Source organism: Nomascus leucogenys, chromosome 22a (genome assembly GCF_006542625.1).
Source record: "Nomascus leucogenys isolate Asia chromosome 22a, Asia_NLE_v1, whole genome shotgun sequence".
In the NCBI taxonomy this organism is placed as follows: Eukaryota; Metazoa; Chordata; class Mammalia; order Primates; family Hylobatidae; genus Nomascus; species Nomascus leucogenys.
The window spans coordinates 45,831,905-45,845,560 of record NC_044402.1 but is presented as its reverse complement, the minus strand read 5'-3'; the positions used below and the strand labels follow the sequence as shown (position 1 = coordinate 45,845,560).

Genomic DNA, 13,656 nt, shown 5'->3' with positions numbered 1-13,656 from the left:
GGATCACGAGGTCAGATCGAGACCATCCTGGCTAACACGGTGAAACTCCGTCTCCACTAAAAATACAAAAAAAAAAAAAAAAAATTAGCAGGGCGAGGTGGCGGGCGCCTGTAGTCCCAGCTACGCAGGAGGCTGAGGCAGGAGAATGGCGTGAACCCCAGGGGGCGGAGCCTGCAGTGAGCCGAGATCACGCCACTGCACTCCAGCCTGGGTGAAAGAGCAAGACTCCGTCTCAAAAAAATAAAAAATAAAAAATAAAATAAATAAATAAATAAATAAAAAATCTTTGTGTCACTCCCTCAAGCTTTCATATTTAGGTCATGTTAGTTGAGTCAGGTCACATCCAAGCCCCTCTCATTCCCAGGCTGCAGTAGAAATAAGGCCTTTCCTTCCCTCCAAGATTATCCTCAGCAACAACTTCCTAATAAAAATCAGGGAATTAATAGAAAGAGGAGCATATTGGTTTATGGAAAGCCAAAATGAAAACAAAAACAAAATCATATTCACAACATATACACACAAGCTGTCCATGACATTGTCTCTCTTGTATTTTGTCTCTATATACCTGATATTGGGATAAAGTGGAATGTAGTGTTTAGGGGAAGGAACTATTAGAAACAGAGAAAGAAATGGGTTGATCTGGCTTTATTCTCGATGTGGGAAATCAAAAGCAAATTGATAGGACAAATGACATACAGAGCATTTATTGTGCTAGAAAGCATAAGACCTATACAATTAACAAGTCACAAGTTTAAATCTGAATTCTCCCTTATGGCTTTTTGACCTTAAGCAGCCACTTATCTTTTCTGACCCCATGCTTTTCAATTGCAAAATGGAAGTAGTACCTGTCTCCCAGGCTTTTTATAAAGATTAAATGAGAACACGTATGTAAAGCGTACAATGTGACACACTAATTCTCAATGGTTACTTGCCAAATACTTATTATTTTCCCATCTCTCTTCTTTAGAATATTGTGTTACTTTTGATTCATCCCTACTACCATCACCCTCCTGAAAGGAGTTATTTTATATATATATATATATATATATATATATATATATATATATATAAATTTTTTTTTTTTTTTTTTTGAGACAGGTTCTCACTCAGTTGCCCAGGTTGGAGTACAGTGGTGTGATCAGGGCTCACTACAGCCTCAACCTCCTGGGTTCAGGTGATCCTCCCAACTCAGCCTCCTGAGTAGCTGGGACAACAGGTGTGTGCCACCAGGCCTAGCTACTTTTTTGTAGAGATAGGGTTTTGCCATGTTGCCCAGGTTGATCTCGAACTCCTGAGCTCAGCTAATCCACCTGCCTCAGCCTCCCAAAATGCTGGGATTAGAGGTGTGAGCCATTGCTCCCAGCCTAAAAGGGGTTGTATATCTCAAATATGCTAACTACATCCCATCAGGAAATGGTATTGCTGTCAAACTCATGCAGTGGCACTGTTCTTGAGGGTGGTTATATGGAGAGATGATAGTTTCTTCTTCATGAAATGTAAGTCCTGATGAGACCACCTACCGTCCATCATTTCTTGTTTCCCATTTTAGGCACAGTCTGCCTTACACCAATAAAAACTTGATTCCATTAGCTTGTTTATATGGCTGCTTTATAATGACACTGGTCTGTGTATTTACAGTGTTTTTGTATTAGCTGCTAGAAGTCTTTCCTTTCTACATTTAGTGCTCCTTTCAAGATATCTTATAAGGCAGGTCTGGTGGTAAGGAACTCCCTCTGTATTTGCTTATCTGAAAATAATCTATTTCTCCTTCACAGAGGAAGCTTAGTTTGGCTGGACATAGAATTCTTGGTTGAAGATTTTTTCTTTAAGAATGTTGAATATGGGCCCCCAATCTCTTCTGGCTTGTAGGATTTCAGCTGAGAGGTCCATGGTTAGCCTGATGGGGTCTCCTTTGTAGGTGACCTGCCTTTTCTTTCTAGCTGCCTTTAACATTCTTTCTTTCATTTAGACCTTGGAAAATATGACAATTATGTATTTTAGGGATGATCTTCTCGTGTAGAATTGAAAGGCCATTTCTCACTTTGTGCAATTCATGGAAGAATCATTTTCCCCCAAAATAGGCTATCTGAAACTCAAAGAGAAATAAATGTTTTACATTAAAAATTGTGGAAAAATACTGAAAAAATTAAAAAATGGTTTTGTTCTAGAAGAGTTCTTAAACATGAGTGTGTCTAAGTGTAATCTAGGGAAGTGTCATCTTCAGAATCTCCAGTCTCACTCTAGACATGGTGATTCATTAATTCTGGGGCATTGCCCAAGAACCCACATTATCAACAACACTCTAATAATTGTGATGAGCTAATTCAGAAGTTGTTTTTTCCCTACTAGAAAGGATTTCTAGGGAGAAGTTTCTGGTTTTTTTTTTGTTTTTTAACTTGTCATGGATTTTGCCAAAGGCAGTGGAAATGGGACCTGTACTATATCTAGAGAGCAGTGGGTGGTGACTCCTCAATAGTTACAAAGGAGGATCTCAAACTGGTGGCCAAGGACCAAAACCAGTCCAAAAATGTGTTCTTTCTGGCAAAATGGTGTTTCAAATGTTGTTTGTAATATCCTTAGGCTAAGCTTACTTTCTCCAGTTCACCATTGGTGGCTCACTGGCTCCTTGTCAAAGTCAGCCACACTATATTTACATTTAAGAGACAGACTTGACTCTGAGGCATTCCAGTTTGTGAGCTTTGAGAATTTAAAAGATCTCTCTCTAAATCATAGAAAATTCAGAGTATATGAAATATTTGGAAACTGCCTGATGATAATTATATTTTGTTTGTGAATTCTAAGTCGATCAGGCCAAGCCAAATCAATCAGGATCAATTTATGAATTATTTTCTACTCAAATCTGACATGTTCTGACATGCTCAATGCAGGTTGGACCTCTACTCTTCTTCCATAATTTGTTGGTTAACTTCTCTGTTCACACTACTAGACTACAAACAATACTTGAACAGGAATTAAGTGTCTTGCCTTGTCCTCTGAGCCTAGCATATTGCATAGAACTTAAAACGTGTTTAAATATTTGTTGAAATGAAGAAGGTGAAAAGGAAAGGAAAGAAGGATGGAAGGGAGGAAGAAAAATGACAATGGAGGAAGGAAGAAAAGGTAGAAAGAAGAAATGAGGCAGGACGGGATAAAACACTCAGGAAAGGAAGGAAAAAGGACAGAGGCAAGTTTCAACTGTGGAAAATGTGGGAATGTGACAAACTGATGCCTCATTTTAAGAAAATGAAAACAAGAATGTGGCTTATTTTAATTGGTAAAGTTTCTAGATCATAATCAAATTCAGAATTAGGCATCTTTGAGCAAAGACAAAAACAAAGAGAATTGTGCTTGAGTATCAGGCACTGCGTTCTCAGTGATTGATAACATTACCTTAGATCTTGCTTTATGTCACTTGAAGGGCTTCCTGCTGGGTTCTGAAATGAAAATGATATCAAATGAGTATTTTGCAAGATTATTTCCAGCTTGTGATTACTAATAACGTAGCTACACATACAAAATGGTCATCAGCAAAACACTGATGTGCTATTCATACTTTAATCTAATCAGGGGTTTTGTCATAGTCTGTCAACACAGTCTTCTCTTTGTGTCTTTGTTGTTTTTTTTTTTTTTTCCATTAGAAAAATGAGAGAGAGAAAGGTCATCTGTTGCTTTCAAAATTAAATTCATTTAAAACTGTGTATCTCAAAATCCTGCTATTTGGTTTGTTGGCTTTGGTATCTTCTTTATGAAATAAAACCCACCAGAAACACCATTTAAAAAAAAATCAAGTGAATTGGAAATCTATAAAGTTGTTTGGACACCATGCTGAGTAAGCTGGGTAAGAAAGTGGTGTATTGGAAAGACAGGAGTATCATGGGTTTAAATGCTTATCCAGACCCTATTGAGATCTGAGTAGCCTCTAATATGTCACTTTACTTCCCTGGGACTAAGCTTTTCATCTATAAATTGAGTGAATCTTTCAAATTCAATCTCTAGGAACTTATTATTAATTGAGTTAATACAGTACAGCACTATCAATTAACTGCATTGAAATCACAGCTCCATTTTTCAAAGGTTCTGTATCCTTGGGTGAGTAAGTTAAACTTTCTGATTCTTATTTTAATCACCATAAAGTGGGCATTATTATAAACTTCTCATAGTTTGGGAGACAATTAAAAAGAAACTACATATAAAATAGATAGCAACAACATTTACAAGTATTAGCGGTAGTTGTTAATGACCTCTGCCTACTGAGAAATAATTTTTGAACTTTTCATCAGACTAAATGAATAAAAAAAAAATTTAGAAGCAATAATTTTGTGAATAAAAAATGGCCAAACCTACCCTTTCCCTAAAATTACTGACAGAAAAGGCTAAATTTGACATCATGAGGCTTTTAGAAAGCCTCATAACTTTGATTATTTATAATCTCTCTGTTTTTACATTCTTGATTATTATATTCTCTGTGTTAGTGTGGGGAAATGAGCGACTTAGACACAAAGCTTCCAAAATATACCAAGATCAAGCAATCATTTAACAAATGCATTGAACTCACTGAATGCTGAGTACTCTTCGAGTTCTGTTGGCCACCTAGAGGGCTATGCAACGTGTCTCCACGGGGAAGATGAAGCTGAGATAATGTATAAAAAACAACTTGTCAACAAGTGCAAATCAATAGCCTATAAAATGAGTGCCTAAGTGCTAAGGGGATCCTTTGCAAAGCTTTCTTCAAAGCAATAAGGTAAACTAAAAGGGTAGTAGTGTTGTGCATAAGGAAAGACAAAGAATACCAAAATTCAATCACAGAGCATTTAGGGCCAGACCAACAAACAGGAAAACATGGTTTGTACATGTTAGAATTTCTTCTCCTTTGTTTTCCAAATGTTATTTTGGTCTTGTTTTGTTTTAAATTAATGTACAACAGTGATTTATCAATCACTTCTGTATGCCATGCCCCTATCTGGAACCTCTTTGCATATTGTCAAAAATTCATTTTAGAACATTTAAGTCAACATTAATGAGGTGTAATTTACATACAAGAAAATATATTCATTCTGATTTTTTTTTTTTTTTTGAGATGGGGTTTTGCTCTTGTTGCCCAGGCTGGAGTGCAATGGCTCAATCTCGGCTCACTGCAACCTCCGCCTCCCGGGTTCAAGCAATTCTCCTGCCTCAGCCTCCCAAGTAGCTGGGATTACAGGCATGCACCACCACTCCCGGCTAATTTTGTATTTTTTTTCTTTTTTTTCTTTTCTTTTTTTTTTTTTTTTTTTTTTTTTTTAGTAGAGACAGGGTTTCACCATGTTGGGCAGGATGGTTTCAATCTTTCAACCTCGTTATCCACCCGACTCAGCCTCCCAAAGTGCTGGGATTACAGGTGTGAGCCACTGCACCCAGCCCAGAATTCATTTTTAAAAGAATAAGTTTCTCAAAAAAATGAAAGCATTAAAGAAAATACCTTGTTTTCATACTATGCATCCCAGTAATAGCAGAGTTTCAAAACATAAAATAATTAAATCCTTTGGAAATCATATTGATTTTAGTAAAAAAAAGTCACTTACTATCTAAGAGCATTTTAAATAATAATTATCCCTACCTTTTGTTTTCATTGTATTCTCATTAATAACATATTTGGAGAGAGATAAGTGAAAAATTGTTTGAAGCGTATGTTTTCATAATGAAAGTTGGTGACAGGATACAGTTTCAAACCAATGTCATGGAATTGGTACTTGTTGTGATCCCTCATAGACTTCTCTTCAAGGAGAATACATGCATTTAATTTTGTATCTCCTTTTAGAGAAAACAAATAGAATAATCATACAAAAATTGTGTAAAGCAACTTGTACAATAGCATCTTCCCCTACCCCCCCCCACACAAAAGTTTGTTAACTTGGATGTGATGCACAGCACACAGGATTGTATTGCGATTCCTTACACAACAGTTGGAAGGCAGTGACTCTTGTGTTTGATGCCATAGATGTTATTGAACCATCAAAACCTAATTGGTTGGATTATCTGATTCACTTTAACTCAGCTACATGAGGTTGTGGAAGAAGATATAAGAGTGACACAAAGCTATCACATCCAATAACAACCTCACAGGCATTAGCTATGTGAATTGATCCTTCTATATTGTAGATTTTCCCTTGGCCTATAGTGCTCTACTCACTGACAAACCTCATGAATTTCCCAGCTCTGGTCACGTAGCAGATTGTTCATAAGGTAAGGCTAATTATCTTGATTGGATGTAATGTTGCTGCCTTTCTTGGTTACAAGAAAATGTTAAATCAGAATAGAATCAGTGATAATTTTTTCATGAAGAAAACGTATGTCTTTTCATTTTGTACCTGTAGCACCAAATCCCATGCCTGGCACAACAGAGGTACTCAAATAAATTTGTGGAATGAGTAAGAGGGCTAATAAATAAATAAATGAACAAAAGTCAGTGGAAAATCATCACAGGTGAAAAGAAAATACACAAAACTTACCCCTTCTGAGGAGGGATCAATAGCATCATTTCTGTGTAATAAAATAAAGCCATTTTATAAAGCAAGTAGTTATACTGACTTATTTTCACTTTTTTTTATAATAAGTGGCAGAACCAAAGTATGAGAAGTGGCACTAAGTCACAGATGGATGCTTCCAAAGCAAGTAGCTTTCAAAAATTTCTCACTTCAAGGCCAGTTTGGAAGCTTAGAAATTATGTTTATAAACTCTTCCCTGTCATCTGGTCCACTAGTATATGGCTTCTTTTAATATCCTTCGTGGCTGCCAAAAGACCAAAAAAGGTTTATCATTCATGAAAACAGGTTTGTTTTATAAAATAAGTGATATGATAATTTCCAGAAGATCTTCAAAGAAGATAGGAAGTAGAAAAAAATGTTGGCATGAATAAAAACAGTTTGCATCTAGAAGCTGACTAAGGTTGTAGGTTAATAAGTACCACAACTGGGATCAACAAATAAAAAATTTTAGACGTGTGTGTGTTGAGGGGGTGTGGATATTTATGAGTATCTAATAGCATCAACATAATGCTCCTGCTTTGAATTGCAGTATGGTTATTTAGTGTCACATATACACCTCTTTGTTTAAGGAATTATTTTGAAGTGCTGCATTCTAGTGCAAGGCATGTGTTCAGCTTGAACCCTTTGTCATCTTAGCATTCTGGCTGAAATGGCATAATAGGATGTCCTACTGTTGTGCCTTTTAACAAAGTCTCCACACTGACTTCTGGGAATCCATGAAGCTCTAATCACAGGTGCATGAGGATTTATTATTTTGTTGCTTGTTAAAATCAGTTTTTGCACCTGTGTCCATGAATCTTCAGAATATAGTTATTCACAAGTCCCCCTACAGACTTAGAATAACCTCTAAGCCCTTTCTGTGCACTACTTAGAAAATAATAGTAATAAATTTGCTTCTGTATATGTATTACTAAATATGGTTGTTATAGTTGTAAAAAATCTAATAGTTTTTAAGAGCTACCCTGGGAAGAGCAGTGAGAAATTCTGTTCATTAGTATCATCCTAATCGTCTATTGAAGTGTTGTTTATGTGTCAGGTAACAGTCCAATAAAGGTTACTGAGTATACATAGGTTTTCTCTGTATGAATGAAAGTCAAACATGCTAATTAAGTTTAAATGCCATATTTATTCATGGACATAAACAACTGAATCATTAAATATGTGGTACATTGCCCCCAAATTAGCTGTCTAATTACTTTCTTGAGTCTGGTCATTCCTTTGGGTACAGACTCTGGCTACGATGCATTTACATTGGTTACTCTCTTACAGTACTGTCTTACTGTCATACAGTCTGTATGTTGATATCAGTAATGGTGGCTGCTGAATTTGCAACACCTTACATATGTCCCTCAAAGTTGCTTCTCACACATTATCCTAAGAGAGGTGGCCCAACATTTATACAAGGAATGTTGACATTGACTGGAGCATCAGAAATCACAAAGGAAATTGTCCTTGATTACAATCTTGTGGATTTTGCCCTATTGCATCCCCTTGCCCAGTTACCCTGAGAATATTATGGGTAAAGTAGAAAAATACTCTGAGTACCCCAACTGGTCACCTACCTAAAGAAGAGGTGGTACATACTATATAGCATGTGTGAGTTTTAATATCAATAATGTTCATTAATAACTGATGGCTTGAGTAGATCAATAACAACATGCAGAGGAACATGCACTTGGCAAAAACACCTTTTGTAGCACATAAACTTCAGTCTTACAGTTTTAATGTTTATCAGCCTCTTGAGAAGCATTTATAGTCCCTCACACACTCCTTTATGATTCCCTTATTGATTAAGTTGTGATGCCTCCTGGACCTAGGACACGGTTCACTATTTTTCAGTTAAAATGGAGAAATATCTTGTTTGTTGCAGGTTCATTTCAAGCAGTTGGCTTGTGGGACTCTGAGAGATGCTGCTGCCCATGACATGCGGGAATTATCATGATCAACTACCCAGCTTGGATTTCACCCAGTGGCCAAGAGCTTTGCGTGGGAGACGGCAAGGGTTGGATTTTTCAAAAGAGTAAACCAGGTAAGGTTCGAGGGAGACATCTGATCATTTCTCACTTGCTCTAAGGGCTTTAGTGTGCTGCCAAAATATATGAATAATGTATAGCTTTTCTATTTGTTTTCTAAGTCCACAGAGCAGGTTGTTAAAGAATGGGGCTCCCTTGGATTTAGGAGATTGCATATAGTAATAATTGAGTCCCTTTACTCTCTAGAGGAGAAAGGAGCTATTTTAAAATACACGTAATGCAGGCATATGAATACTGTAGAGGCCAGTACTATAAAGATTTCCTCTTTAAGCTACTATTCTGAACTCTAATGGCATAAACAGTTGTACTTTTGAAGGTACATTAGAGAAAGTGTTGCCATTAAGTATTTATATTTTACACAATATAGAAGTGAATATCAGTTCGTGGCATATGATCTTATAAATATGCTTCAAAGTTACTCCAATTCAGAAGATTATACCATTGTTCTGTCTTTTATTTCTTTGGAAGTATTTATCATTCTAAGTCTATTCACCTGTTATTTAAGATGGTGATACAATGACATACTGTATTATTTGGGCTCTGAGGATTTAAAATATTGCACTCTTATTCAAGTACTCTTTTATCTACTTTTTCTATTACATGCTGGAAACTCTTCCCAACTATTAACCATATTTTGGTCAGATCTTCTTATCTCTCTCTTTAACTTGCTTCCTCCCCTACAACATAAATTAAATATGTTATCAATAATTACCTGAAGAAACTACAAGCTATTATTGTCTTCTGACTCTAAGACCATCGAAACTTTAACAGTTTCTTTGAATTTTATGCATTGCAAAGCAAGATTTTCTTTAAGTTCAAGTATAGAAACGGAAAAAAGTATGTAAAATTCCTTTATTTAGAAAGCAATGGATGGAGATTATCTATGTTACTAATGCTTGAGCACCTTAAGCTTTTTTAAAAAATATAGCTTTCATACTTTCTGAAAATAAAGTAAATGGAACTCAGTCAGTAAATTATAGCCTGACATAATTATTTGGATATAAATAAAGACTTCTGAAGTGTTTGAAAACAATCTTTTAAAATTTAATAAACATTAATTTTCAATTCCCTTATATGCAAATAAGTCATTATTATTTGCATATAAGATGATATCATGAGAGTATAAAACCCAAATCGCTACAAATTTAAAAATTTTTTGAAATAGTGTAGATTACCAATCTCATGGCAGAAATGTTTATTTGATGAACTGAGCTGGTGAATAATTTTTTTGTCTCATTTAGTGGCAAAAGGGATTACTGTCATTTAAAAGACTTCTGACAGTCTGTAAATGAAAGGGACATCAAAACACAGCATACATTAGTAGAAGAAAGTGCAACCGAGTTCTATGCTTCATAGCATTGGCATCTAACACATAACTGTAGTGAAAATACTTTGGGATAGACTTCCATAGTCTTATGCCTTTAAGTCTTAGAGTTAATCCTAATTATTTTTATTTCAGTATTTACCACAAAATTGGGTTACATGTCAAAACCTCAGAGTTAGAAGGAAAAACTTAAAAACAAAGTTTTTTTTGGAGATGTTAACATTCCTCTCTTAGTACTGCAACCAGCAGACAGAAAATCAGCAAGGATTTAGAAGAATTGAACAATACCATCAATCAACTGGATCTAGTTGACATTTATAGAACACTCCACCCAACAACAAAATATACATTCTTTTCAACTGCATAGGAAATATTTACCAAAATAAACTATATCCTGAGTCATTAAACAGACATTTACAATTTAAAAGAATTTGTGTGTTGATTGTGTATATCAAAGGGAATAAAGAAAAATAAGAAAAAATAAAATAAAAGAATTTGTGGCTGGGTACAATGGCTTACACCTGTAATCTTAGTGCTTTGGGAGGTCAAGGTGAGAGGATCACTTGAGACAAGGAGTTTGAGATCAACCTGGACAACAAAGTGAGACCTCATCTCTATGAAATTTTAAAAAATTAGTTGGGAATGGTGGAGTGTGCTTGTAGTTCCAGCTACTTAGGAGGCTGAGGTGGGAGGACTGCTTGAGCCCAGGAGTTTGAGGTTACAGTGAGCTGTGATAGCACCACTGCATTCCAGCCTGGGTGACAGGGTGAGATCCTGTCTATAAAAAAATAAATAAATAAAAATAATTTTAAAAAAAATCAGGGCTAGCCGGGTGCGGTGGCTCAAGCCTGTAATCCCAGCACTTTGGGAGGCCAAGGCAGGCGGATCACAAGGTCAGAAGATCGAGACCATCCTGGCTAACATGGTGAAACCCCATCTCTACTAAAAATACAAAAAAAATTATCCAGGCATGGTGGCGGGCACCCGTAGTCCCATCTACTCAGGAGGCTGAGGCAAGAGAATGGCATGAACCCGGCAGGCAGAGCTTGCAGTGAGCCGAGATCGTGCCACTGCACTCCAGCCTGGGCGACAGAGCAAAATTCCATCTCAAAAAGAAAAAAAAAAAAAAATCAAGGCTGGGCGTGGTGGCTCATGCCTGTAATCCTAGCATTTTGGGAGGCCTAAGCAGGTGGATCACCTGAGATCAGGGGTTCGAGACAAGCCTGACCAACATGGTGAAACCCCATCTCTACTAAAAAATACAAAAATTAGCTGTGCATGGTAGCAGGCACCTGTAATCCCAGCTATTCAGTAGGCTGAGGCAGGAGAATCGCTTGAACCCAGGAGGTGGAGGTGGCAGTGAGCAGAGATCGCGCCATTGCACTCTAGCCTGGGCGACAGAGCAAGGCTCCAGCTCAAAAATAAAATTAAAAAATAAAGATAAAATAATTGACATTATACAAAATATGTTCTTGGACCATAATGGAATTACACTAGAAATCAATAACAGAAAGATACCGGGAAAATCCTCAGACTGTTGGAACTAAAATAACTCACTTAATCCATAAAATACCCATGTGAGGTGGATCTTACTGTTATCCTCATGTTAGAGATGAGAAAGTGAGGCAGAGAGAAACTGAGAAACTTGCCCAAGTGCACTTGGCTAGTGAGAGCTGGAGTCAGAAATTGGACTCAGGCAGGCTGGCTCCTGATCACACTTTGCTGTCCCTTTGATACATGTTGGAGTCTAACTTACCCAAACAAGTGCTTCCACATATCAAATGATGCAGATAACTCACTTGGCTTCATTCAGGATAACTCAGGATAATTTCATTAGTTATGAAGTTCTAGGTTGACAGGTCTTTCTTCCTCCTATAAGCACTTTAAAGATGGTTTTCCATTGTCTTCTGCCTTGGTTGTTTCTGATCATTGTTCTCCTATATGCAATGTGTCTTTCTTCTTTGGCTGCTTTATCTCTGGTTTTTAGCAGTTTGCTGATGACTTGCCTAATGCTAATTTTCTTTAAATTTATCCTGTTTGGAATTTGCCAAGTTTCTTGGGTCTACAAGTTGAATTACTTTTTCTCAAATTTGGAAATTCTGCCATCATTTCCCTCAAGTAAATATTCTGCCACATTCTCTCTCTCTGCTTCTTCTGATATTCTAATTACATGTCAGATATTGTCCCACAATTATTGAGCCTTGTTCGTTAAAAAATATATTTTTACTCTATCTGCTTCAGCTCGAATGATCTCTTTTCATCTGGCTTCAAATTCATTCATCCTTTCTCCTGCAGTTAAGCCTATAAAATTTATAAAATCATTTCAGATATGTATTATTCCATTCTAGAAGATCCATTTGGTTCTTTTAAAAAAATCTCTTGGCAGCTATTAGACTATAACTTCCATAAGGGCAGAGCATTTTATCCATTTTGTTCATTGCATTATCCCTGTTCCCTAGAACTGGCATAATATCTGTTCACAGACAAACACGTGACACCATCTCCCTAGCTGTGAGTGATGGGCTAAAGAACACGTGGATGTAGTAATGATTTGGGAACAAATGAGAGCGGCCCAGCTCTTTTTCTGTTCACTTCAATGCCTGATGATCTCAAAGTCCACCAATCCTTCTCTTCCTAAAAATCTGTATTTTGGATGATGCTAATTGCCATAGTTTGGGTTTCAAAGAAGCAGACCTTGGGAACCTCAACACTAAGATTCAAGTGCAAATAGATTAGATTATTTTGGAAGGGATGCCAGGAAATATCTATAGGTAAGCTGGGAACTGAGACAGGGTAAGAAGGGCAGCTAATAAAGGATGTATTATCAAAAGTGTCATTAAGTGGACAACTAGAGCCTAATCCCAGTGGATAATTCTGAGAGTCAGTGCAGGGTTTTTCCTCACAAGAGGCAAGGGAGCTGCAGCTTATATACACCATTCTCATCAGTCATTAGTTGAGGGCTGCTGGGGTTGGGGTGGGAGAGTTAATTCTCCCATGCTTTTGAAACTGACCCAGTAGTCCCATGGATAGTTTTTAAGATAAACATAGAAATTGACCCTTCTGATCTTAAAGCTTGAAACTGACATTTGTCTTCTCTGAGTTCGTTCCTCAGGAAATGATGTTCAGGCCTCTGAAAAAAAAATAAAGTATCAAAGAACTGAAACTCACTAAATACTCACATCCACACAATGAGATGCCAGGCCCTTCACTCCTCATGATTGCTTCCTTGCCCCTCCCCAGTTCCTGTTTTCTCACACATTGTTACATTCCTTCCCTGCTATATAAACCTTTACTTTTAGTCAATCAGGGAGATGGATTTCAGACTGAGCTCCCATCTCCTCAGCTGTAGCACCCAATTAAAGCCTTCTTCCTTGGCAATATTGTTGTGTCAGTGATTGGCTTTCTGTGCAGCGAGCAGCAGGACCTAGACTGAGTCCCCTGGTGTTTCTGTAACACTTTTATTCTGCCATATTAGCATTGCTGGAGACAGCAGGAGCCAGAGAATGACCTCAGGCAGTCCAAAGTCTTGCCGAGTGCACTGCAGTGGTGAGGCGTAAGTTGATATGGGTAGGGCACTTTTGTCAGGTGCTCCACTGATTTGCCCTGAAAACAAGTATCCAGTAAGACCAATGCTTAATTCAGCGCTAGGCCCACATAAATATTAACCTAGAATAGTAGCTAAATCACAGATTTGGGAGTCAACCCAACCTGGGTTCACTTGTCATATCTTCTATCAATCTGCCTTGTGACCCTAACAAAATTACTTAACTTCTCT

General features: G+C 37.1%; 1 protein-coding gene across 3 annotated transcripts in view; it reads left to right on the top strand.

The window, feature by feature from the left end:
* LINGO2 (leucine rich repeat and Ig domain containing 2) overlaps window positions 1–13,656 on the top strand; it is a 1,366,613-nt gene that overhangs the window by 985,473 nt on the left and 367,484 nt on the right. For all 3 annotated transcript variants that reach the window (XM_003271935.3, XM_030803985.1, XM_030803986.1), the window contains one exon: window positions 8,395–8,553. The gene's annotated coding sequence lies outside the window, so the exon portion shown is untranslated. The remainder of the gene's footprint in view (window positions 1–8,394; window positions 8,554–13,656) is intronic.